Raw genomic sequence first — 27,956 nt, 5'->3', positions numbered from 1 at the left:
AGGTCCAGTCTCCAAGCCAGGAAGAGGAGCTTCAGGAGAAACCAAACCTTCTGATACCTTAATTTTGGACTTCCATCTTCCAGAATTCTGAAAAAATAAATTTCTTTTGCTTAAGCCACCCAGTCTGGTGACTGGCACCCAAATGTTTATAGCAGCAAAAATTCTGTTAACACAATCCTAGCAACCTAATGGAGATTTTGGCGTTGAACTGCTGTAGAGAACAGCTGTAACAAATACCTGCAAATATGGAAGTGACTTTGTGGAAGTGGGATGGGGAAAGGCTGGAAGAGTTACAAGGTGCATGTTAGAAAAGCCTACACTGAATTGAAGAGACTGTCAGTAGAAGTATGAACCTTTAAAGGTGATGCTCATGTGGTCTCCAATGGGAATGAAGAATGTTATTAGAAACTGGAGGAAAGGTGATCTTTGTTATAAAGAGGTAAAACACTTGGCTGAATTGTGCTTAGTGTTTTCTGGAAAAGAGAACATATTTGTGATGAACTTAAATGATTACCCGAGGAGATTTCTAAGAAAAAAAAATGTCAAGGGTGAAATCTGGATTTTTGTTACAGTTCATAGTAGAGCGCAAGAACGTAGAGATGATTTTAACAAGGAATTGTTAAACAGTTGTTAAGAAAAAGGAATCAGACTTTGAATATTTCAGTCCATCCACACTGAAAAACACATGATCTGGAGAGAACAAGAATTGTTGGCTGGAAGAATACTTCAGTAAAGACATTATAGGTGTGACTCCTGGCCAGCAAGATAGAAATGTGTAATGTTGAAATTTGAACCAGGGATCCACTTCTGGAATTTCAGTTTTTAACTCCAAAGTTCTCAACTTTCACACTTTCTTATTCACAGGATCTATCTCTCTATCCTGTATACTGTGTGTGTGTGTGTGTGTGTGTGTGTGTGTGTGTGTGTGTGTAGGCATTATATGGGAAACAAGTTTGGTACTTTCTCCATCCCCCTGTGGTACATATTTTAAAAGACAAGACGTGAAATTTAAGCGGAGTGGCAGTACCATAAAAATGATTGTACCATATGATTTCAGTTATATGTGGAATCTGAAAAACAAACAAAAACCAAACTCTTAAATACAGAGAACAAACTAGTGGTTGCCAAAGTGAAAATGGGTAGGAGAATGGGAAAAACAGGTAAAGCGGATAAAGAGGTAAAATTTTTTCAGTTACAAAATAAATAAGTTACAGAAATGTAAAGTACAGCATAGGGAATATGGTCAATAATACTGTAACAATGCAGTGTGGTGACAGATGGTGACTACGTTTATCATGGTAACCATCAAGTAATGTACAGAATTATCAAGTCACTCTATTGTACACCTGAAACTAATATAACATAGTATGTTAATGATACTACAGTATTTTTCCTAAAAAATTTAAAACTAAAATAAAAAGAACAATACCAGTGCTCTGGGTGATTGGAATGTGAAAGGGACAATTCTTAGCCTAACGAGTTGTGTCTATAAACATAATGTGGAAATGTTTGGGATCTTGTGTTTTCTGGAGTGAGTTGAGCAGTCACTTACATTTGCTAGAAAGGGAGGTCTCCCCATCCCACTGTCAATACAGTTTTCATATATGAGGGCTAGGTATCATTGGAAAATTCGAATGTTTGAAATTAACTGAAAACTGAGAAGAAACATTCTGTCTGTGGTAAGCCAATTGGCAGTTTCTAAGAAAGGCATTTATTTCAGTTGAATGTTAAGAAAGCTCCAGCTGACTGGAGCCATGTGTTAAAAGTCCTTGTCAGATTTTCCTTAAAAAAATGTGTTTTATGGGGCACCTGTGTGGCTCAGTTCAACTCTTGGTTTTGGCTCAGGTCATGAATTCAGGGTTGTGAGAGCAAGACTTATGTGGGGCTGCCTGCTCAGCATGGGGTCTGTAATCCTCTTCCCACAATCAATGTTACCCCTATAGGTAAACCAATTTTTAATCCCCCTTTATCTTAGGAAAGTTGAGTCCTTTAACAAAGATATCAAGTTACATCCAGGAAGAATCAAAATAACCTTCCTCGCCCACACTGAGAATTTATAACCACTCTCCCATCTTTTTCTTCTGCCAGTGTTTCTGTGTATTTGTGTTTGTCTGATAGTATATAAATCTTATACCTGAGGTTCTTTTTAACGAGGTTCTTTTTTGTTGTTTTTTTTTTTTGCTTTCATATATATATATATATATTCTCTTGTCATATACTTTTATCAGTCTTTTTGTTTGTCTGTTTTTGTTTGTACACGTCATAAATCTTACCTTTGGGCCGATTTGGGTTGAGCCTTCTCTTTTATCTTTCTTTTTTTCCCCCCTCTCTCTCTTTCTCTCTCTTTTTCCTTTTTCTTTTCTTTATTCTCTCTCTTTTTTTTTCTTTCATTAGGGTGGGGACTCCTGATTCCTCAGAAGCGTTCCAGGGTGCACCTTGACTCCACCATGGTCAATACATCCAGCTACATCTGTTCAACCATCTCTCACCAAATGGCTAGGAGGAGGAATGCCCAACAGAAGAAAAATTCAGAGGATGGGCCTTCTGCAACAGAGCTAATGGCTATCGACATAGACAATATGTTGGAAAGAGAATTCAGGCTAACAATTATCCAGGCAATAGCTAGGTTGGAGAAAGCCATGGATGACCAAACGGAAATGATTAGGGCAGAACTGAAAGCCCCAGGAATGGTGTTCACAATGTTAGGGCAGAACTGAAAGCCACCAGCGATGATGTTCAGATGCTCTCAATGAGTTCCAGTCTAATCTAAATTCTCTAAAAGCTAGGGTAACTGAGACAGAAGATAGATTTAGTGATCTGGAGGACAAACAGATAGAGAGAAAGGATCAGGAGGAAGTCTGGAACAAACAGCTTAGAAGCCACAAAAACAGAACCAGGGAAATAAATGATGCCATGAAACATTCCAACGTCAGAATTATTGGAAACCCTGAAGGGGAGGAGAAAGAAAGAAATCTAGAAGATATAGTGGAACAAGTTCTCCATGAAAATTTTCCCAATCTCGTGAATACAACCAGCTTTCATGTACTAGAGGCTGAACGGTCTCCACCCAAGATTATAGATTCTCTAAAGTCCTCGAGACACCTAATAGTAAGAATGAAGAATTAAAATTGTAGGCAGGCCCTCTTGAAGGCAGCTAGGACAAAGAAGCTCCTTACATACAGAGGAAAGCCCATCAGAATAACGTCAGACCTGTCCACAGAAACCTGGCAAGCCAGAAAAGTCTGGCAAGATATATTCAGGGCACTAAATGAGAAGAACATGCAGCCAAGAATACTTTATCCAGCAAGACTGACATTCAAAATGGATGGAGAGATAAAGAGTTTCCAAGACCAGCAAGGCTTAAAAGAGTATGTGACCACCAACCAACACTGCAGGAAACATTACGGGGGGTTCTATAAAGAGGAAAATACTAAGAATATGACTGAACAGAAATATAGAGACAATCTACAGAAAGAATGACTTCAAAGGTAACATGATGTCAATAAAAACGTATCTATCAATACTCACTCTCAATGTGAATGGCATAAATGTACCCATAAAACGGCACAGGGTTGCAGATTGGATAAAACGACAGGACCCATCCATATGTTGTCTACAAGAGACCCATTTTGAACCTAAAGATACACCCAGACTGAAAGTGAAGGGATGGAGAAACATCTTTCATGCCAACGGGCCTCAAAAGAAGGTCGGGGTAGTGATTCTCATATCAGAAAAATTAGATTTTAAACTAAAGACTGTAGTCAGAGATACAGAAGGACACTACATCATTCTTAAAGGGACTATCCACCAAGATGATCTAACAATTGTAAATATCTATGCCCCCAATATGGGAGCAGCCAATTACATAAGAAAACTATTAATCAAGATAGAGTCATATTGATATGAATACATTAATAGTAGGAGATCTTAACATGCCTCTCTCAGAAATAGACAGATCATCCAAGCAGAAAATCAATAAAGAAGCAAGAGAATTGAATGACATAATAGACCAGATGGGCCTCATAGATATATAGAGAACATTCCACCCTAAAACAACAGAATACTCATTCTTCTCAAGTGCACATGGAACTTTCTCCAGAATAGACCACATACTGGGTCACAAATCAGGACTCAACCAATACCAAAAGACTGAGATTATTCCCTGCATATTCTCAGATCACGTTGCTTTGAAACTGGAGTTCAACCACAAGGAAAAGCTTGGAAGGAATTCAAACACCTGGAAGCTTAAGACCACCTTGCTTAAGAATGCTTGGATCAACCAGGAGATCAACGAAGAACTTAAACAATTCATGGAAAACAATGAGAATGAAGACACTTTGGTCCAAAACCTATGGTCCTAAGGGGACCTAAGCAAAGGTGGTCCTAAGGGGAAATACATAGCCATCCAAGCCTCCCTCAAAAAAAAAAAAAAAATGGAAAAATCCAGAACACACCAGCTGTCTCTACACCTTAAAGAACTGGAGAATCAACAACAAATCAAACCAACTCCACACATAAGAAGGGAAATAATCAAGATTAGAGCTGAGATCAATGAGGTAGAAACCAGAGATACAGTAGAACGTATCAATGAAACTGGAAGCTGGTTTTTGGAAAGAATCAATAAGATCGATAAACCATTGGCCACACTAATCCAAAAGAAAAGAGAGAAAATCTAAATTAATAAAATTATGAATGAAAAGGGAGAGATCACAACTAACACCAAGGAAGTAGAGACAATCATCAGAAGTTATTATCAACAGTTATATACCAATAAGTTAAGCAACCTATATGAAATGGATGCATTCCTGGAATACTACAAACTCCCAAAATTGAACCTGGAAGAAACTGACAACCTGAATAGACTGATATCTAGTAACGAGATTGAAGCAGTGATCAAAAACCTCCCAAAAAACAAGAGCCCAGGACCTGACGGATTCCCTGGGGAATTCTACCAAACTTTCAAAGAAGAAATAAAATCTATTCTCCTGAAGCTGTTTCAAAAAAGTTAAGCAGAAGGAAAACATCCAGACTCTTTCTATGAAGCCAGCATTACCCTGATCCCCAAACCGAGCAAAGACCACATCAAAAAGGAGAATTTCAGACCAATATCACTGATGAATATGGATCCTAAGATTCTCAACAAGATCCTAGCAAACAGGATCCAACAGCACATTAAAAAGATTATCCACCATGACCAGGTGGGATTCATCCCTGAGTTACAAGGATGGTTCAACATTTGCAACTCAATCAATGTGATAGAACAAATTAATAAGAGAAGAGAGAAGAAACACCTGGTCCTCTCAATTGATGCAGAAAAAGCATTTGACAAAATCCAGCATCCATTCCTGATTAAAATGCTTCAAAGTATAGGAATAGAAGGAACATTCCTGAACTTCATAAAATCTATCTATAAAGACCAACAGCAAATATCATCCTCAACGGGAAAAAGCTCACAGCCTTTCTGTTGAGATTAGGAACATGACAAGGATGCCCACTCTCACTACTCTTGTTCAACATAGTATTAGAAGTCCTAACAACAGCAATTAGACAATAAAGAGAAGTAGAAGTTTTCCAAATTGGCAAGGAAGAAGTCAAACTCTCTCTCTTCTCAGATGACATGATTGTTTATGTGGAAAACCAAAAAGACTCCACACCCAAACTACTAGAACTCATACAGCAATTCAGTAACGTGGCAGGATACAATGTCAAATGTACAGAAATCAGTGGCTTTCTTATACACAAACAATGAAAATACAGAAAGGGAAATTAGAGAATCAATTCCATTTACTATAGCACCAAGAACCATAAGATACCTGGGAATAAACCTAACCAAAGAGGTAAAGGATCTGTACTCGAGGAACTACAGAACACTCATGAAAGAAATTGAAGAAGACACAAAAAGATAGAAGACCATTCCATGCTCTTGGATCAGAAGAATAAACATTGTTAAAATGTCTGTACTGCCTAGAGCAATCTATACTTTTAATGCCATTCCAATCAAAATTCCACCAGTATTTTTCAAAGAGTTGGAGAAAATACCCAAAAATTTGTATGGAATCAGAAGAGACCCTGAATTCATAAGGAAATGTTGAAAAACAAAAATAAAACTGGCATTAACATGTTGCCTGATTTCAAGCTTTACTACAAAGCTGTGATCTCCAAGACAGCATGGTATTGGCATAAAAACAGACACATAGACCAGTGGAACAGAGTAGAGAGCCCAAATATGGACCCTCAACTCTATGGTCAAATAATCTTTGACAAAGCAGGAAAAAATATACAGTGGAAAAAAGTCTCTTCAATAAATGGTGCTGGGAAAATTGGATAGCTATATGTTGAAGAATGAAACTCGACCATTCTCTTACACCATATACAAAGATAAACTCGAAGTGGATAAAAGACCTCAATTTGAGACAGGAATACATTAGAATCCTAGAGGAGAACATAGGCAGTAACCTCTTCGATATCAGCCACTGCAACTTCTTTCAAGATATGTCTCCAAAAGCAACGGAAACAAAAGCAAAAATGAACTTTTGGGACTTCATCAAGATCAAAAGCTTCTGCACAGCAAAGGAAACACTCAACAAAACAGAGAGGCAACCTATGGAATGGGAGAAGATATTTGCAAATGACAGTACAGACAAAAGGTTGATATTCAGGATCTATAAAGAACTTCTCAAACTCAACAGACACAATACAGATAACCATATCAAAAAATGGGCAGAAAGGGGTGCCTGGGTGGCTCAGTTGGTTAAAGCCTCTGCCTTCGGCTCAGGTCATGATCCCAGGGTCCTGGGATCGAGCCCCACATCGGGCTTTCTGCTCGGCAGGGAGCCTGCTTCCCCTCCTCTCTCTCTGCCTGCCTCTCTGCCTTCTTGTGATCTCTGTCTGTCAAATAAATAAATAAAACATTTAAAAAATTGGGCAGAAGACATGAACAGACACTTCTCCTATGAAGACATACAAATGGCTATCAGACACATGAAAAAATGTTCATCATCACTAGCCATCAGGGAGATTCAAATTAAAACCACATTGAAATACCACCTTACACAAGTTAGAATGGCCAAAATTAGCAAGACAGGAAACAACATGTGTTGGAGGGGATGTGGAGAAAGGGGAACCCTCTTACACTGTTGGTGGGAATGCAAGTTGGTGCAGCCACTTTGGAAAACAGTGTGGAGATTCCTCAAGAAATTAAAAATAGAGCTTCCCTATGACCCTGCCATTGCACTACTGGGTATTTACCCCAAAGATATAGATGTAGTGAAAAGAAGGGCCATCTGTACCCCAGTGTTTATAGCAGCAATGGCCACGGTCGCCAAACTGTGGAAAGAACCAAGATGCCCTTCAACGGACGAATGCATAATGAAGATGTGGTCCATATACACTATGGAGTATTATGCCTCCATCAGAAAGGATGAATACTCACTTTTGTAGCAACATGGATGGGACTGAAAGAGATTACGCTGAGTGAAATAAATCAAGCAGAGAGAGTCAATTATCATATGGTTTCACTTATTTGTGGAGCATAACAAATAACATGGAGGACATGGGGAGTTGGAGAAGAGAAGGGTGGTGAGGGAAATTGGAAGGGGAGGTGCACCATGAGAGACTATGGACTCTGAAAAACAATCTGAGGGTTTTGAAGGGGTGGGGGGTAGGAGGTGGGGGGATCCAGGTGGTGGGTATAATGGAGGGCACGTATTGTATGGAGCACTGGGTGTGGTGCAAAAACAATGAATTTTGTTATGCTGAAAAGATATTTAAAAAAAATCGGAAGATATTTTTTCAAGTATGTAGAATACAAACAAAACACATTTTGCCATGCCACAAAGATACTACTAACAAAGTAATTTCTTTCTGTATAGTTTTGTCTCATGCCACACTTTAGTAAAATTCATATTACTTCTTGACTACTCTTCCTCTGTTCTTGTCATTCTTGTTTCTCTTCCTTCTCCTACTCTTCCTTTAAATTATTACATACTTAAGATTGATCTAATTTTAATTTCTTCTCCTTTAAAGCTACTCTTGGAGGGTAGCCTGGGTGGCTCAGTTGTTGAGTTTCATCTCAGGTCTTTTACTTTTGTTTCTGGGAACGTTCCCAGAGTTGGACTCAGTGCTCAGCAGGGAGTCTGTTTGAAGATTTTCTGCCTCTTCCCAACAACCCCCCACACTCTCTCTGTCTAATAAAAATTATTTAAAAAGAGATGAAAAATAAGAAAAACCTAAAAAAAATAAATAAAAGCCTACAAAATAAAAATATAAAGAATGCTACTTAGTGTTTTCCCTAAGCTCTTAAGCTTTGCATTCTCTATTATCAGTACACTTGAGAGGAGTGAGATGTTTGTGATGGTCTTCTAGGGAAGGGATCTCTTGCCCTGATCCTCAAGTGTACTTCAACTAGTGCAAAAGCAGCTCTCCTAAGCAGCAGAAACAGGCCTCCATGTAAGCAGCTCTGGATTCCAGTATATGGCGCTGTTTTACTCCCTGAAGCCTTGCAGCGCCAATAGGTGAGATGAATATCACTGCACCTGGCTCTCTACCCAGGAGATGAAAATTTTCACCCCAGCTCTGCAGTGAGCCCTCACAGAAGGAAAAAAAAATAACAATCCACTAGTCTTAACTCCTCGGTTTCAGTCAGAACTCTGTGATCACCCTGCCAGTGAAAAGGCATGTTTATCTCAGGCACGCAATTGAGTTCCAAATCCAATTTTTTTGTTTTTAAAGATTTTATTTATTTATTTGAGAGAGAGTGAGAGAGAGAATTAGAGGGGAGAAGGTCAGCAGAAGAAGCCAACTCCCCATGGAGCTGGGAGCCCGGTGTAGGACATGACCCCGGGACTCTGGGATCATGACCTGAGATGAACGAAGTTGCTTAACCAAGTGAACCACCCAGTCAGACCCAACTCCTATTTCTATGGATTCCTGTGGCACAGACCTACACCATACCTGCAGGGTGTTGGAGGTCTTGCTATGGTTCTGTTTTTTCTTGAACCCTTCCAGGAAAGTGAAGGCCCCACCATGCTGTGATTCAGAGTACAGGGCTACACAGAGCAGAAAGCCTGTGTAGCTGGATCTAGCTTCATTATTTTCAGCCACTTTTCCTTAACTAATGTCTGGGAACTCTTAAACATTCGGACCCCACCCGTTCTTCTTGTGACCCCTGGGATCCTGAGATCATACTGTCACACCTGGGATTCCACCCAGCTTCACCACTTGAACACTTTAAAGCCAGGAATGTCCCCCAAAGTAATAGACTCTTAAGTATTTCAATCATGGACTTCATTGTCAAAAAAACTTTGCAGTAGGCTTCTTCAGATAGGTGCCTCCCCTCTGCTGTATCCACAGCCATATCATCTGCACAACTTATTCCCACCCATGCCACTCAAGCTCTGAAGTTGCCACAGGCACCACACTTGGTGCTAGAGGTAGCTCTTGAGGTGGTTCAGGATATTCTTCTGGGGCTGGTGCTGTATGTCCAAGAAGAGAAAAGTATCATCACCATGGTTGACTTTTCATGTCCCTCCTAAATAAAGGAAAATTTTCCCACCATTTAATGTTCTCTGAGTCCATGAAGCAATCCCTGGAAGGTCTCCTCTGATGACAGGACATGGGCACAGGGATCTGAGAGTACTCATTACTCCCGGCCTACCAGTTGATGGAGGCTTGCTCTCTGGGGCCTAAGCTGTTCCCTCCAAAGGTCTATATCAGAAACACCCTGTCCTCCTCACCTCAGCATCTCTCTGGTTCCCCTCCTTCTGCTCCTCCTCCTCCTGCTTCTGCTCTTTTCCCTCTAATAAAGAAATAAAATCCTAAAAAAAATAAATAAAAGATTGAGCGTAAAAGTGTATATTTGGGCCTTCAAGACCTGGCTGGAAACACCCTCGTGTGTGTATTTCTTTGTCATCTTTCCTCTTGTGCTGATGGCGTCAGAGGTGCATGACAACCCAGGGAGTGAAAAGGCCCATGGTGGAGGGACTCTGCATTCCTGAAAGACCACATAAAGGATTTCAGTCTCCTAATCTGAAGAGCCCCTCAGCACTGTCATGGGGAGAAATCTTTGGTGGCATGCTACTAAAATTTGGGGAGTTACTTGGTAATTTAGCATAATGTAATATATCTACAACATGTTGAAATCACCAAGTAAACTTCAATATTTATCAGCCTAAAATCTTTAAAGATGAACAAAGAGGCACCTGGCTTCATCAGTCAGTAGGATACTTGATCTTAGGGTTAGGAGTTTGAGCCCCACATCAGGCATTGTTAACTTAAAAAACAAAAGAAAAGAAAACAAAAGGACTTACACATGGCCAAAATGAACGAGGCTCAAACAATGGAGCTGGTCAGTGTTGGGATGGATCTTTTCTCCCATTCATTCAGCCACTGTGCACTGCACACTCAGGTGGTGCCAGTGCTTATCAGCCAACCATGTTCTCCTTCTACGAGCTCAAGGTCTAGAGGAGAAGATGGAGAAACAAGAAACAAAAATGTGAATGAAAAGAGCAATTGCTCGATAGGAAAAGAGCAAGGGACTACAACTAAGTCTTGAGCTCCACCAGGTGAGGGGTATGACAAGACTATGCTGAGATGACATTGAGAATTCCTGTGGCTGGAAAAGAAGGAGACAGCCCTGCACAAATCTGAGTCTATTCAGCCTGGCAGAGGGCATCATGGAGCAGAGGATTGGAGGCAGAATTTTATGTTCCCAGTGTGGAGGTTAGAAAGGAGGCCAGGGTGGCCAGAGGAAGCTAAGGAAGAGAGCATAGATTGAGGGTAGGAGGGTCATGACCCAGCACAGTTTAACAGTATCAGTGCCCTTATCCCAGGGCTGTGTGACCACATTTCCCCACACTCAGTGACTGAACCCACAAACACTGTCTCTCGGTCTCAGGGGATCAGTAACCAGCAGTGCTTAGCTGGTTGGGGCTTTTGACAACACCAAGAGAGGACCTGCTTCACTGAGAACCTGACTCACTTAGGGGCATTGGCCAGATATAGCCCATCTCAAAGACCTGAGTTCTTCTATCTGTTGCTGACCCACAGTTCTAGGCCACATGCATATGTCTATGTCATGGTTCAACCTAAAGGCTTGTACTCCAATATGAGGATCTGATAGAGAACATGGGTCAGAGTCAACATGGGGCTGGGAAATGAGCTTTTATAAATAAATCTCAGCAGGGCCTTTGGGTCATGTTGCCATGTTCTGTGGAATGAAGTGAATCACTAAATCCAGACCACACTCAGGGGAGGGGGTTACAAAAGGATGTATACAGAGGAGTTGGGGAACCAGTAGAACCCCTGCAGGGAGAAGGTGATGATCCCTGCAGGGTCCATGCCTTGCCCAGAATCAGGCTGGTAGGAAGGATTACTAGGCATGAACCCAGCTCTTTGAGTGTCCTCAAAGGTGGGGTCCTGGATGTACCTAGTCATTCACTGGTGGCTCAGGAAAAGGTTGTATAAAAAGGAAGTGGCTATAGACATGGAAATGGTATTGGGCTGAGGGTGATCATTGATATCCTAGATTGGAGACATCTCTCCATGTTCTTGTATGAGGAGGACCCCAGTTCATGGCAACTCAGTGAATGGACCCCTATCAACATCACACCATTTGGAAAGGAGGTAATGGCTTGCATCACAGGACAGGCAGTCTCTGGGAGTGAGGGTGTATTCTAACCATTAAGGACCAAGGCTCCAGTCCCTTCTTTAGGGTTTGCATTGAAAATTAGAAGCCTAAGGTCTTGGGAAGCTATTGCCCACCCCTCTGTAGGTGGGGATGTCATCTTCTGGGACTCCAGAATGTGAGCACTGATGAACACATGTGTGCACACAGGAACGAGTGTGCATGTGCCAACAAAAACACACAAAGTAGTCGGGACTGTGGGGTGGGATCTGACTAGTAGCAGATTCAAAGAAGTTGATAAGAGGAAGGAAATTTGGTTGGAGATATTTCCTGCATGTGACACCACTCCTCTAACATCATAGATATTATCCAACCTATGCCTGTGGATATCTGGTAGAAGGGCTTGCTAGAATCATCTGTATTTTACAGAGAAGACCATTCCAGTCAGTCAAAATGTCTTATCTAGGGTCAAAGAAAGGTAAGAATAGAGAGTTGTGCCTTAAACCAGGTGTGTTTCCAAGCTGAGGCCCTGGCTGCACCCAGATCTTCCCTGGGGGTCTGTGGAGAGGGATGTGTTGTTGTCACTGTTACAGATGTGGCCTTGCATGCAGAAAGGGTATGAGGAGATGGCAGACCAGAGCAATGTTTGTGTAGGTGCCAAACCAGGAGTGGACTCTGGTAGGAGATCCCAGGCAGTGATGTCACTTCCTTGACCACAGACCCCAACAGAACTTGGTACCCCTGCAACCAGGCAACCACATTCTAGTGTAGTCCAGTATCAGAGTTACTTGGTTGGAGACATCTGATATGATAAGGTGTTCTCTTGCTGCTTGCCTAATTTCTGGGGCTCTGGCTCCCAGAAACCCCAAGGGAATGGCTTTTTACCTGCTGGGGACATTGGCTCAAACCTTGACCCCAATGCCTCAGGGCATCTGGCAGGAGGTGCTATAAGGTACTTAATACTGAGCAGAATAGGTGATGCCCACCCCTCTGAACCATCCAAGGGCAGCCCCATCCCTTCCTCTTAAGTTTTAGGGAAAGAGGGATATGTGTGGTTTCCCGCCCATGGGCTGGGAGAGGTAGAGCGCAGTGGATACCCTGGTGATCCCTTCTTGTTCACACCAATGTCATGGTGGGAAGAGGGTGGAAAGAGGATTCCTGAGGTGACTTTTACCTGTGCCAGAGCACATCCAAGGCCCTGAAGCTGTGCTACATTTCTCTCCGTGGTGGAGGTGTGTGCATACTTGGGTGTGGTGTGTCTGGAATAGAGTGCCCTAGATCTGAAGATGAACAAAGCCATACAGACAGGGCTCTGAGGCCTCCTGCCTGGCTGCCAAGCACTGCTTCTGTAGAGCTCTGCAAAGGAGATGGGGCAGAAGCTGAATGATGCGATCCCCTGCTCTACCTCCTTGAAGGACAAGAAGGTGCCCCACACTGCCAACAGAATCCAGCGCTGGTTCAGAGTGAGTGCAGGTGCTAGGGAAAACTGACCCCCAGGGCACTGATGCAACACAAAGGGCCCCACTTCCTAGAAGCCAGCCTGAGTTCCTAGAATCATGTACTCACATGAATATGCATTGCATCTCTTCCAGAAACTTGCCCTCAGGGTCCTGCCCATGCATTGGATAGAAGTAGAGTCATTGTCCACATATTTATAGGAATATTATGAAAGAGACTTTAAACCATGTCTCATCCCATTTGTCTAGAATACTTTTGCACTGTGCTATGGATATTCCTAAATCGCGCTCCCAGGTGTCCCCATTGGCCCAACAGTCCTTCCCCAAGTTCTGCAAGTCTTGCAAATGATCATGGTGAGTTGGGAGACTTTTATCCAAAGGGACCTCCAGCCCATAGTACTATGTCTCTTGCTCTGCCCTTTTGTTTTGATGGAATGCATCTTTGGGGCCCTTCCAGGGTTAGAAACAGGGGCCTCACTGCACTGCACCCCATTCCTGAAGGCCAGTCATTTATCACAGCCATTGAGCCCTTTATTGATGCAGGACTTTGGTGTGATCCCCTTCTGTTGCCAACACACAGTACTGCATCCTACATCTTCTGTGCCCCAATATCCTAAACCCTCTCACTTAAAACATCTCTGTGTTCTCATCTCAAGAATGGGATATGTTATCAGAAATCACAGGATCGATGTCACTCTTGCAGGGAGGTGCTATCAATTCTCAGCTCACAAAGTGACCTGAGATACTATCAAGTTTAGACATCATTTCCTTCAATTCTTTTTATAGATGCCAAAAATATTTTTTTTCTTTTTCTTTAAAGGTTTACTAATTGATTGGTCGATTGACAGATTTGAGAGCGAGGCAGGGGGAGAGTGGGGAGAAGAGGGAGAGACAAAATCCTCAAGCAGACACTGCCCCATGTACACAGCCCTATGAGGAGCTCAGTCTCAGGACATTGAGATCTTGACCTGAACCAAAACCAAGAGCCTTATGTTTAACCCAATGAAACACTGAGTCACCTTATTCTTTTTAGGACTGTGGGCCCTCTTGTCCCACCTCTTGCCACAAGTCACTGAGATCAGGGGTTCAGTCTGCCCTCCAATCCCCAGCTCTCCTGGTGGCTATAGAACTGACTTATGTCTCCTCTGATTCATCTCAGGGTAAAGATGGATCAAACAGGAAGAGGAATGAGACCTCCATGTTATGGACCAACTGGGCCAACACGCTGGAGACAGAAATAAAACACCTGGTGCATGCCTTCCTAAGAAGAGATCCTAAGTATGTCTACATGTTCCTGGGCACATACCGAGCCTTTGCTACCACCCAAGATGTGTTGGACCTCCTATTTGCAATATGAGCACCCTGCCCCTAACTGCCAAGTGTGATTTGGCCAATGCCTGGTTGTGATACTTTGGCATGTCCCCAAACTTCACAAAGCCTCAATTTGCTCCTACCTGGGGCAGAGTTATTATAGGGACTCAGTGGGGTCTTGTAGGGAAAGTACACCTGGGTGTCTGCTCCTGTGCAAAAGTCTGCTAGAGGGCCTGTGGTCAGGCGATTTTAGCATTCTCCTGCTACTCATGATGAAGCCTCTGCCTCATCCTTCACTATCACGATGGTCTTGCACTGGGTTGTTTTGCCATTCAAAGGGAGATCTGAGACTCCATCTGGGGATCCTGGGTTTGAGCAAGGGGCCAGGCCCACTCAGATATCTGTGATGGGCTGGTTGGGGTCCATTTATTCATCAAGCATTCAGGAAGCCCCACTCAGTAGAGGCAATTATGTAGGTGCTGAATGGGATCCCTACACAGAACAGACAGCACCTTAGGGCTGTAGACTAGTAGGGGGTCAGATGATGAGAGGTAGCATCCACAGGACATTTCCTGTGGTGTCCCCTGGCCTCCTCTAGATATGGGTGCATTTTCTCCAGCTATGATGAGGTCGGCAGAGCCCAGGGGAAGCAGAACATGGGAGTGAGATTTAGCTGATAAAGGAGTGCCTTCCCTCTCCACCAGGCAAGCGAGGTGCTGTAAATTAGAGGGGCTGTTGGACATTCAACTACACATCTGTTATTCATGCTTTAGGGTAAAGGTCTGAGAGCTTCTTTTGGAAAATGGGAAGTTGTCCTGAGATGTGGTTGGTGTGTGAGCCCTGTGGGAGAACATAGGGGAATGGAGGATATCTTGAACCCCTAAGAGGGTCATTCTCCATCCCTGCCCCCTCCCAGCCCTATCTCTACCCCAATTCCAGGACCCTGAACTGAGGATTTAGTAACTGTCACACAGCATTCTGTTGGAACCTGGACACTGGGTTCTTAGATGGTTCTCAGGAGACCCAGTGAAAGCTTAGGGAGCAGACATCCCACACTCTGTGGGATATTAGTGTCAGTGGCACCTACTCATGGCACCTAGTGAATAAGGCAGACATGTGTACAAGAGGTAACGTTTGAGGCATTGGTAGTGTCCTGGGAAGGCCTGGCTAGAGACAAAGTCCCTTAGTTCCCTCCTTGTTTGGATCTTCACAGAGCAGTGGCATGTGCAGTGAGGGTAATTAGGAGGCCAGACACCACCCCTCCTCGGCACATGCAGTTGAATTCAAGTGGCAAGTGGGCAAGGAGACAGACCGAGGAGTGTGTCCACATCCCCTGATAAGGACAGAAATGGTCACACCATTGATCAAGGACTCCCACTCACAGTGCCTTTTTGCCAGCCTGCTGTCTGTGACCAGGCCTGTATCAGGCAGGACTGCCAGATCACAGGTGAACCAGGACTAGGACTGGACTCTGACAGGAGCTGGAAATGCAGGGGCCCAGTTTCCCAAAGGGGTTCCCTGGGATATTGGTTAGGATGGGTGCCCTGTCCTCTGACTTCTCTGCCTACCTGTCTGTCCCTAGGGCAATCTATTCCATCTTGAGCACATGGCTAGAACAATATCTTGGGGATTTTTTTCCAGCCCCCAAAATTACCCAGCCTGAATATGCTGCTGGCATAACTGGGGCTTAATATGTCAGGCTCAGACCTGGAGTGCCGTGTCCAGCTTCTGCTCTCACAGCTGCAACAGCTTGAGCCCACAGAGCCAGAACCTGGGGATGAGGAGGACTGGGGGTGGCTCATGTGAGCCTGAGGAGGAGACAGTGTGGGCTACAGGTTGGGCTGAGTGGGGTGAGTAGTCTCAGATCCCTGTCCCCATGGGAGAGTTGAGGAGACCTTCCAGGGATTGGGTCTTGAACACAGACCACACTGAGTGGTGGGAAAATTTTCTTTTATTATAAGGCAAATGGGAAGTCAGTCATGCTGATGATACTTTCTCTTTTTGGAGCTACAGCATCAGCCCCAGAGCAAGGTCCTGGTCCACCTCAGGAACTCGTCCCAGCACCCACTCTGGCACCTGCTGCATCTTTGGAGCCTGAACTGTTCCACCCCATCCCTGCTGCTGTGGCTCACCCACATCAGGAAAAGCAGTGACACCACTTGCCCTGTTGGGGCCAGTGCAGGTGGTAGTCAGGGCTCTAATTCAGTCTCCTGAGATGGAAGAGCCATCGGCCCCTTTGCCTGACCTGGAGGTCCATCAGGGTCGTGCCCCTGCTCCTGGGGTTCCTGAAGAGCCTGAACCACCACCTGCCTCAGTGGAGCAACCAGCCTTAGACCCTGAGCATTAGCTGGTGCAGGCTGTAGCCCCAAACAATGCCTTCCCCTCCCCTGTAATTGTCTTCTTTATAATATTTGTGTTTTGTATACACCTGTATAATGACTTAATAGATTTTATTCATTAAATAAAGTAGAATTTGAGTTTACATAAAATTTTACTCAGATCCTTTTCATTGGTATATTGAGGTTTCATTAGGTACATTCAGAGTTTGGCACAACCATTTACTTCTACGACAATTGTATCACAGAGATACCTGTGCTACTAACACTCTGCTCATTCCCTCAACCCAGTCCCTTAAACCACTGCTCTTCTCTCTGTTTCTGGTACTTTACCTCATCTTGGATTTTCATGTGCCTGGAATCCTACAATATGGCCATCTGTGTCTGTCTGCAGAACATAAGAGTGATTCAAATTTAAAAAAAATTTTATACAAATAACATTTTATTACATGGGAATGTTCTTGAAAGAACAAAGATCACAGGAAACCCCAAAATGAAGTATTTTCATTATCTCTGATAGGTTTCCCTTTTACAAGGATGCCTTGAAAAGCAGAAAGCACAAGAGAAATGTCTGGGTCCATGAGACACTTTTCAATTGTTTCATTTTCCTGGATAGTCTACGTTTAAACTATTCTAATGGGCATATTATAAAATATTAAAATCATATCTTAAATAGTCTCATTTATTGCTAATAAGTTAGGTAATAAGGTAAATATTTTTTTAGGTTTTATCCACACTATGTTTATTTAGTAAATAATGACTTAAATATGAAAGCAAGAAGGCATGTTCCTTCTACTAAGAAATAATCACCCTTAAGATACAATGTCCTTCTTCCCTGCCTTTCCCTCTAAGTGTAGTGTATTTGTGTGTGTGTGTGTGTGTGTGTGTGTGTGTTCGTGTGTGCGTGTGTGTGTGTGGCAGAGTGGGTCAGGGAAGCTTCCAGAGATGAGCTTTTTTTCTACCATATGTCCCCACAGTGGACAGGCACTGTCGCTGCTGTCCCCTTGGGCATTCTCAGTGACAGCATTCAGCAGCCCCATCATTGAACAATTAAGCCATTTCCAATTATTTGACTCTCATAATGTAAGTGATAAGCATGTCTGTGCCATAAATCTGTTTCTTTAGGAATGATTCCTATAAACACCAATACTGAAAGCACACTTAACCAAATTTTGGGGGACTGGCTACTGGCTCCTCTATGCCCTCTTTATTAAGGAGAAGCATTTCTTTGGAAAGGAAGGATCCCGGGTTCTATAGATGAGACCTGAAATCATGAGGAGGACAAGACACCAGTGATGCCATCAGGGTACTGGGAGTGACCATAGAGCATGGAAGAGCCTGTGCGCAAACCCCCTCCTATGTCCTCTCCCACAAGCTTCCTTGCCTTGTGTCCTGGAACACAAGTTATGCATGCCCTGTCTTGTGACATGCTCCAGCCACTCCAGTCCCTCATGCTTCATAACTCAGATTCTAACTAGAGCAACCAGACCTTGCACAAGGCCAGCAGAGTAGTACAGATCAGGCCACTCTTCTCAGCTTGCTCCCTGTCCTTCCTGGCTGAACCCCATCGTCTCAGAGAGGAGCCTCTAAGGACAGTGCAGGTCAGTGGGTTACAGACAAGTGTTCATCCAGATGTAGTTTTAGTGGCAACAGCAAGAACCACTTGAACTTGTTTGAGCAAGAGAGGCCTCTACAAAACACATTGGCTGCTCATTGAAGCTGCAGGATGGGTAGAGCCTAAAAAAGAGGCTTTGGCACTGGACATAGCTTGTCAACACCCCTCAGGATCCTCTAGCTGTGACCCCCTGACCCTTCCAACCCCAATCTTGGCATCCCTCAAGTTGAACTTGTCTGAGAGAGGGGGCTGTGCTTTCTGCTGAGACCCCTTTCCTCCCACAAAGTCGGGTAAAGGGGAGTCCACTTGATCTGATGCTGCAATAGAGGCCATCGTCAGTAATTCCTGTCTTCTCTGCCATAACATGGAGCTAACCAGGCACAAAACGTACATCTTCAGAGAGAGGACATTTGGGGCTCTCCCTGCAGGAAGAGAGAGAAAAACCAGTGAGTGGGACTCAGTGAGAAAGGATAGCTCTGAGCACTAGGGGAAGGGCTGCCATGGGCTGGGCACTGCCATATTGGTCCATGGCACAGGCTTTGTGTTGGCTTGTCGGGAGTGGCCAGGCTTCATCCTACTAATAGGTCCAACAAAAACCAAAATGACGTCCATAAAATACTTTCAGCTCCAACCACAAAAAGGCTCTGGGACCCAGGCAGACAAGGGGGCCCAAGATGCTATGTACTAATGATTACACAGTAGGGGAAAATAGGACAGTCATGGTGGAAATGAGGGCAGCTCATTTTCCTGCTTTGGGGAGAAAGATCCCCATCACAAGCCACCCCAATATTTGTTCCCAAAACAAGTTACAGCTCAGGGGGCTCCTACCTGCCAGTATACTCAATGAGGATTGTCCGTGCTCCAGACACAAGCTCTGGGTGACATCCAGTCCCAAGGCTGCCCTGGGTGTGATGGATGAACACCATTTTTGAGAGATCCCATACTTGAGGGAATGAAGTCTTTCTGGAAGGACAACTGAGTCAGAGGAGCCTGGATTAGCAGGCTGAAGGGACACAGGAAGGCAGAAACCCAGAGCCCATGACAGCAATGTGATTCCAGCGAGCTAATTTTAACAGGTAAAGCTAAGGATTACTGAGTATCTTTTGAGAGAATAAATCATGTCAGTCAATCCCCCTAACAATTCCATGAGGAAGGTAGAAATGCTGTCTCTGTTTGATGAAGAAGGAAACCAAGGTTTTAAGAAACTGCCACTTTCCATTCTCCACATTGAGTCACAGGCAGGATTTGAACTCAGGGCTTGTCAGCATTGTGGGCCTGACCTCACAAGAAGGTTGCATCCAGATGCTTCAGAAGAGACTTCTCTACTCTGAGGTTACATGAGCCTTGTACCCAGGGAGAAACCTCCTCATACCCAGACAAAGGTTGGCTGTTACTGGGAGAGTCCTCAGTGCCAAGGCACAGCATCATCAGACAACAGACCCAGGACAAGCCCAAGCCAGAGGTGGCACCACTGCCCCTTGAATTCAGTGAGGTCTCCAGGCCTGTGGAGCTTTCTGCACCTCTGAGTTCCAGGAGTGAGCTGAGTGGATGGAACACAGAGTCCAATGGCAGAGAAACAGCAGTTCTAGCCCCTGCTCAGCCTCTTTGTAGCTGGGTGATCCAAGCAGGGCTCTGAAGCTACAGACCCCATCCCTAAATTGGAGAATGTAATAATGGGTACTGCTAAGTGGGATGTAGAAATAAATGAGTCATACAGTTCCTGCCTGGTAAGTGGGAGCACGTGTGGAGCCCAGAGGGAAGGCATTCGTGTCAGTGACCAATTTACCCATGTACCTGTTCTTCCTCTTGTTGGTTCTGGTGTCATCATAAGAAGCAGATGCCAAAGCTAAGGTCAGGAAGAGTTCTTCTTAGGCTTTCTTCTCTGAGGTTTATACCTTTATCTCTTAAATTCAGATTGTGACCCATTTGGGGTGCATTTTGTGTCTCCTCTGAGGGCAGGGTCCATGGACCTTCACTCATTTATAATTTTATGTATTTGTATGTGTAAGAAGGGACTGGTCTATAGATCCGCAAGAATTTGTAGAATAGCATTTATTCTATTCTTTAAGAAATTCGCTGAGATTGTGAAGAAGTCCAAAAGGAGATTAACTTGTATCTTGTGTGGAGGTGGAGCAGTGTCCTTGTTAAGAGCACACTCCCCCTCTGGCCACAAGAGACATTGCAGGAGTTCCCTGATGTGTCTGCAAAACAAGCCACAGTCAATGTTGGGCATCTTCAAGGATTCACAGAGAGATCCAAAAATTTCTGTAAAATTCAATGTTTTGGAGGGTGTCTTCTAGGAAATCTGTGAAAAAAGAAATATTTTCTGAGCAGCCGAGTCAGGCCCTGGGTTCCAGGATAGAAAGTAGGGAGAATGGTGGATGCTTCCCAAGAGGCACAGGGTGTAAGGTGGGGTAGTGTGGGAGATAACTGGTCTATACCAAAGCTCTGTATATCCAGTTGAAAGAAAGCAGTAAAAGAAAACAAGCCATATTTATGGATCCCTGTGCTTACATTAACCATAAAACATTTTAGAAAAATTGAAAACTATCACTCAGCATATCTGTATCCTCTTTTCCCAGTTAGATGACATCAACTTATATTCCCAGCTTATTTTTTACTTATTAGGAGAAGATGATGTTATATATTGAACCCTTAATGACTCTACAAAAATCCTTGCAGAACTGGGGCGCCTGGGTGGCTCAGTGGGTTAAGCTGCTGCCTTTGGCTCGGGTCATGATCCCAGGTCCTGGGTTCAAGCCCCACATCGGGCTTTCTGCTCAGCAGGGAGCCTGCTTCCTCCTCTCTCTCTGCCTGCCTCTCTGCTTACTTGTGATTTCTCTATGTCAAATAAATAAATAAAATCTTAAAAAAAAATCCTTGCAGAACTAACAGATGGGTTAAGTCCTAAACTTCAGGACACAGATTCAATATACAAAAATGAGTTTCATCTCTATACACGAATAACATGATATCAAGGACAGAAATTAAGAAAATAGTTTGTAATTGATAGTCACTCAAAAAGAATAAGATACATAGGAATTATTTTCACCCAGAGGTGAAAGACCTACTGAAAACTTAAATCATTAATGAAAGAATTTGAAAAAGCCAGAATTAAGTCTGAAGACACCCCATGCTAATGGATTCCTAGAATATATGTAATCCAAAGGTCCACACTGTGTAAAGCAATCTAAATATTCAGTGCAAACCCCATCAATATCTAATGGCATTTTCAGAAATAAAACCAATAATCCTACGAAGTGAATGATACCACAGAAGGCCCTGAATAGACAAAGCCATCTGGAGAAAGAACAAAATTGGAGGCATCATGCTTTCAGAGTAGAAAATCCAGCAAAAACCCCACACATATGTAGTCAATTAATTTAGAGCAAAAGCTCCAAGAATATAAAATAGGGAAGCAACAGTCTCCACCATAAGTGGCTTTGGAAACACTGGGAAACCTCAAGTAAAGCAATGCAACTAAATGTCTATCCCACCTGATCCAGAAGAACGATGTCACAATGTGGCAAGGACTTCAACAAAAGAGCTACACCCATGAAATATCTAGTTGAAAATTGGGCAGAATGTTATTATCACCCCTGATTTTTTATAATGAATTCCATGAACAAAATTTGAACTCCAGATTCTGAGATCAAGAGACAGATGTTGTGCTAACTGAGCCAGCCAAGAATCTATTAAAACAATGGGGCACAGAGGCATCAGAAGAGATCTATTCATTCATCCCACTTAACACAATTTTTTTTTTGAAGAATGTTTCTTTAGTTCCTTCCTGACACTGATTTTTGGATTTGACATCAGAAGCAAAAGCCACAATGAAAAATAAACAACTGGGACTGCATCAAAGTAAAAGCCTTCTGCACAACAAAGGAAATCTCCAGCCATTGACACATTGTAAAGACAACACACTGAGGAGAAGAAAATATTTGCAAAGTACCTGTTAAATGTCTCATATCCAAAATATTGAATAACTCATATCATCAGGGAAATACAAATCAAAGCCCAAAATGATGTCACCTGTCACCTGTCACCTGTCAGAATGACTAGTATCCAGAAGACCAAACAAGAAGGTTTGCCAAAATGTGGAGAAAAGGGAACTGTGCTCTTTTGGTGGGACTGTAAACAGGCTCTGTTGATAGGACTGTAAGTGGGTACAGCGACTATGGAAAACACTATCAAATTTTCTAAAAAAAATTAAAATAGGGGCACCTGGATGATGCAGTCAGAAGAGTGAGAGACTCTTGATGTCAGGGTCATGAGATTGAGTCCCACATTGGGGGTAGAGAGTACTTTAAAAATGGATATAGAACAACCAAATCATCCAGCAATTCCCTTATGTATTAGAATGAAGCCAAGTCTTCCCTCTTCTAAAATGAAAGTGTATATGGGTGCCTGGGTGGCTCAGTTGTTAAGCATCTGTCCTCAGCTCAAGTCATAATCCTAGGGTCCTGGGATCGAGTCCAACATCGGGCTCCCTGCTCAGTGGAGAGTCTGCTTCTCCCGCTCCCACTCCCCCTGCTTGTGCTTTCTCTCTCTTTCGCTGTCTCTCTCTCTCTGTCAAATAAATAAATAAAATCTTTTAAAAAATTAAAATAAAATGAAAGCATATAGTTTGATGTGCCCCACTGTTTCATTCCAGCACTGAGAGTCTCTGTGCCTTTGAAGTAGACTGTGAAGGGCCCTGGCCACCAAGGCTCAGGTAAACTGCCCTCAAGAGCTCTACTCAAATCCTGAGAAGTTAGCTCTCAGTCTATTTCCCTTGTACCCACAGCTCTGTCCTCCCCAGTCTTTCAAGACCCAGCCCATCAGCCCCTGGGAACTTGACATAGGCTTGTGGTTTGGCTGACTCAGGACTTGCTGAGTCAGCACTGCCCCAAAGTTATGTCCTGAGCTGCCCCCTACAAACCTGCCTGGGTCACAGGAACTTACTAACTACTTAGCAGAATGTTCTCACAAGCACAGGCCCCCAACCTGCATACTTGCTGATCCGGGAGAATTTCCCAGCCATTGCTGTCCCATTGTATCCAACGAGCCATCAGGTGTTCTGTGAAAATTCCTTCTACACTTGTCCCTCAAGCAGCCGAGTCAGATGCACATAATCACCAAAATCTTGCTGGCTTAACGTCTTCTGCTACTCATGCAGATATTTCCCTCCCACTTCAGAAGTGTCTGGAAGTGAGGATACTCTACCAAGTCTTCTGATCTTGAAACCTTAGACCCTTCATCTATCCCATGGTCTGATGTGTCTGCTGTCTTCCTTCTGCTCTCAGGAATCTTTTTCTTCATAAGGTCCAGTCCTTATCTCTGAGGGATGCATTCACCCATGGAGTCCACCAGGTAACCTTCTTGATCCTTAGAGTCTCCATGTTGATGGCTTTGGAACAATAATCTGGAGTTCATGGATTTCTAGGAGTTTCTGGTGTGAATAAGTGACATATATTAATCCAGCTCTCTCAGATTTTGTTTTGTGGAGGGAAACATTGACGCTGACAGGGCAAACAAAGTCCATTCAAATGCAACATATTTCATACATATACATGATCAAAAAGGAAAATTCAAACCATAATTTGTCTCAATTTATATTTATGTTTATTCAAAATGATGACCTAAGTTTGTTTCCTTCAAAAGGTTCACATAAGACAGCAAGAGCCTATTTTAAGCGGTCATTTTGACAGAAATCTAGGTGGTGTTTTTCCTCTCCCACCGCTGAGCTTTTCTTCCCCCAACTTGCAACACATAACCTATTCTTTCTTCCTCTTTGGGAGGAAGCCAGGTGCCCACCTTAATGCTCAATCCCTGAAAAATAGGGTCTTCTGATAATCACACAGAAACAATGGCTGGCCCAGGTGAAGAAGACAGATTACCCACAAGGCAACTGCATTTCCACTTTTGGCAACATTATCTGAGATGAAATGTTAGATCCCAATTGGGGAAATTTGGAGTAAATTTTCCTCAACTCCTTCCAGAGGTAAATGTGGGATGTGACTGCCCCAGGGCCTGACTGCTACAGCAAGGAACACTGCTCCAGAGCTCCAGACTTTGAAGACTATGGGAGGATTAACTCTGAAAATGCCTGTAATCAAAAGAGTTTGTGAGTGAGGGAAGGAGAAACAGTGAAACATCAGTGTGGGAAATACCCACTGGATGCTAAAAGTACTTGAATGCTGAGCAAGGACTGGGCTTGATGTCTTATACCTGGCATGTGTCCCCCACAGGGACACATGTGTTCTTGAGTAAGGACTAAAGCCATAGTTGATGCCAAACTCAGAGTAGAAATTTACAGTCCCTTCCAGGCAGTGGAGATGTGAGAGAAAGTGCTTGGGCTTTGGAACCAAGGTACCAAAATTTCAGTGCCCAGTTTCTCATATGCCAGCTGTGTGTGTACATAGTCCTCAAGTCTCTGTTCCCTCACACAGCACACAAAGACCATGATGGTGCCTTTTCTTTTCTCATGCTTGATCAAATGCCATGAGGGAAATCTAAAGCCTGCTCAGAGGTGAGGTTTATTGTTAGATGAAGTTATTACTGACTCATTAACAGAGACTCTGAAGTATGGTTTTTGTGCACTTACAACCCTGTGAACAGGTTTTTCAGTGTTGATGACATTTCTCCCCAGGTTTATTGTGGTTCCACTTGGTGTACAATAAACTGAGGCCCAAGCATCACCAGGCTTCCCTCAAGAGAAGGCACAGGGTCCAAGTGGATGCTCATTACTCACAATCCTTGTCTTGACTTCGGGGCATTACCTGTAGGATTGCCCATTGGGGAAGGATAGTCAACATGAGTTAAAAATTTGCCATACTTGCATTTGTAGGAACTTTCACATGATGACCCTGTGCCAATGTTTAAGTGCTTCCTTAGATAAACAGAAAACAGAAGGAAAATAAATAGAAAAAGAGATAAATAAAAAGAGAATGAAAACTTCCCATCTCTGTCTATGAAGCCAGCATTAACGTGGTCCTCAAACTAGGCAAAGATCCCATGAAAAAGAAGAATTTCAGACCAATATCCCTGATGAATATGGACACCAAGATTCTCAACAAGATCCTAGCTAATAGGATCCAACAGTACATTAAAAGGATTATGCGCCATGACCAGGGGTTCAATGTTCGCAAATCAGTCAATGTGATGGAATAAATCAATAAGAGAGGGGAGAACCACATGGTCCTCTCAACTGATCAGAAAAAACATTTGACAAAATACAGCATCTGTTCCTGATTAAAATGCTTCAAAGTATAGGGATAGAGGGAATATTCCTCAACTTCATCAAATCCATCTATGCAAAACCCACAGCAAATATCATCCTCAATGGGAAAAAACCTGACAGCCTTCCCTTTGAGATCAGAACACGACAAGGATGTCCACTCTCGCCACTCCTATTCAACATAGTACTAGAAGTCCTAGCAACAGCAATCAGACAACAAAGAGAAATAAAAGGTATCCAAATTGGCAATGAAGAACTCAAACTCTCTCTCTTCGCAGATGATATGATTCTTTATTTGGAAAACCCAAAAGACTCCACCCCCAAACTACTAGAACTCATACAGCAATTCAGCAATGTGGCAGTATACAAAGTCAATGTAGTAGAAGTCCTAGAAACAGCAGACAACAAAAAGAAATAAAACGTACTCAATTTGGGAAAGAAGTCAAACTTTCTCTCTCTGCAGATGACATGAAGCTTTATACCCAAAAGACTCCACCCCCAAACTACTAGAACTCATAACAATTCAGTAATGTGGCAAGATACAAAATCAATGTACAGAAATAACTTTCTTTCTTATTCACTAACCATGAAAATACAGAAAGGGAAATTAGAGAATTGATTCCATTTACTATAGCACCAAGAACCACAAAATACCTTGGACTAAACCTAACCAAAGATGTAAAGCATCTGTACTTGAGGAACTAAAGAATACTCATGAAAGAAATTTAAAAAGACACAAAAAGTTGGAAAAGCATTCCATGCTCATGGATTGGAAGAATAAACACTGTTAAAATGTCTGTACTGCACAGAGCTTTCAATTCCATCCCAGTTCCATGGAACTTTCAATTCTGTCCTGGTGAAAATTCCACCAGCATTGTTCAAAGTGCTGGAACAAACAATCCTAAAATTTGTATGGAACCAGAAAAGACCCCAAATTCCTAAGGAAATGTTCAAAAAGAAAAACAAAACCAGGGGCATTGTGTTGCCTGATTTCAAGCTTTACTACAAAGCTGTGATCACCAAGACAGCATGGTACTGGCACAAAAACCATAGACACATAGACCAGTGGAACAGAGTAGAGAGCCCAGATATGGACGCAAAACTCTATCATCAAATAAGCTTCGACAAAACACGAAAAAATATCCAGTGGAAAAAAGACAGCCTCTTCAATAAATGGTGCTGGGAAAACTGGACAGCTATATATAGAAGAATGCATCTTGTCCATCCTCTTACACCATACACAAAGATAAACTCAAAATGGATAAAAGACCTCAACATGAGGTGGGAGGAGTCAAGATGGCGGAGAAGTAGCAGGCTGAGATTACTTCAGGTAGCGGGAGATCAGCTAGATAGCTTATCTAAAGATTGCAAACACCTACAAATCCAACGGGAGATCGAAGAGAAGAAGAACAGCAACTCTAGAAACAGAAAATCAACCACTTTCTGAAAGGTAGGACTGGCGGAGAAGTGAATCCAAAGCGACGGGAAGATAGACCGCGGGGGGAGGGGCCGGCTCCCGGCAAGCGGCGGAGCAACAGAGCACAAAATCGGGACTTTTAAAAGTCTGTTCCGCTGAGGGACATCGCTCCAGAGGCTTAACCGGGGTGAAGCCCACGCAGGGTCAGCGTGGCCTCAGGTCCCACAGGGTCACAGAAGGATCGGGGGCGTCTGAGTGTCGCAGAGCTTACAGGTATTAGAACACGGAAGCCGGCTACAGAGACAGAGCCGAGGAGTGACTCTCAGCTCGGGGTTACCTTGAACCGGTCGCAGGCTCGGTCAGCTCGGAGCGCGGCCGGAGGCAGGGTGACGGGAGTAAATCGGCGCTGTTCTCTGAGGGCGCACTGAGGAGTGGGGCCCCGGGCTCTCGGCTCCTCCGGGCCGGAGACCGGGAGGCCGCCATCTTCATTCCCGCCCTCCGGAACTCTACGGAAAGCGCTCAGGGAACAAAAGCTCCCGAAAGCAAACCCGAGCGGATTACTCAGCCCGGCCCCTGGTAAGGGCGGTGCAACTCCGCCCGGGGCAAAGACACTTGAGAATCACTACAACAGGCCCCTCCCCGAGAAGATCAACAAGAAGCCCAGCCAGGATCAAGTTCACCTACCAAGGAGGACAGTTTCAATACCAAGGAGAGCAGCGTAATTCCAAAGGAGGAGAAAGCAAAGCACGGAACTCATGGCTTTCTCCCCATGATTCTTTAGCCTTGCAGTTAATTTAATTTTTTTTCTTTTTCAATTTATTTTTCTTCTTCTGCTAAATTTTTTTTTAACTTTTACCCTTTTCTTTTTTAACGTTTTTTAACTAGTTTATCTAATATATATATATATTTTTTTCCTTTTTATATATTTTTCTTTATTGGTTTTCTTTTTTTAATTGTTTCTTCCCTTTTTTTTTT

At 43.4% G+C, this 27,956-nt stretch overlaps 1 long non-coding RNA gene across 2 annotated transcripts in view; it reads right to left on the bottom strand.

Moving 5' to 3' along the window:
- LOC111156565 overlaps window positions 1-27,347 on the bottom strand; it is a 59,150-nt gene extending 31,803 nt beyond the window's left edge. The window contains exons 1-2 of one of the 2 annotated variants that reach the window (XR_002641219.1): window positions 27,319-27,347; window positions 10,308-10,457 (exon numbers count right to left, since the gene is read on the bottom strand). This is a non-coding gene — a long non-coding RNA (uncharacterized LOC111156565). Of the gene's footprint in view, window positions 1-10,307; window positions 10,458-20,136; window positions 20,830-27,318 lie in introns of those variants that run through there. The other variant, XR_002641220.1, reaches the window with a different exon arrangement.
- Window positions 27,348-27,956: the final 609 nt, after the last annotated feature.

This window comes from Enhydra lutris, unplaced genomic scaffold, assembly GCF_002288905.1.
Source record: "Enhydra lutris kenyoni isolate GAN:26980312 unplaced genomic scaffold, ASM228890v2 scaffoldscaffold47, whole genome shotgun sequence".
In the NCBI taxonomy this organism is placed as follows: domain Eukaryota; kingdom Metazoa; phylum Chordata; class Mammalia; order Carnivora; family Mustelidae; genus Enhydra; species Enhydra lutris.
This window is presented reverse-complemented; position numbering and strand designations above follow the sequence as displayed.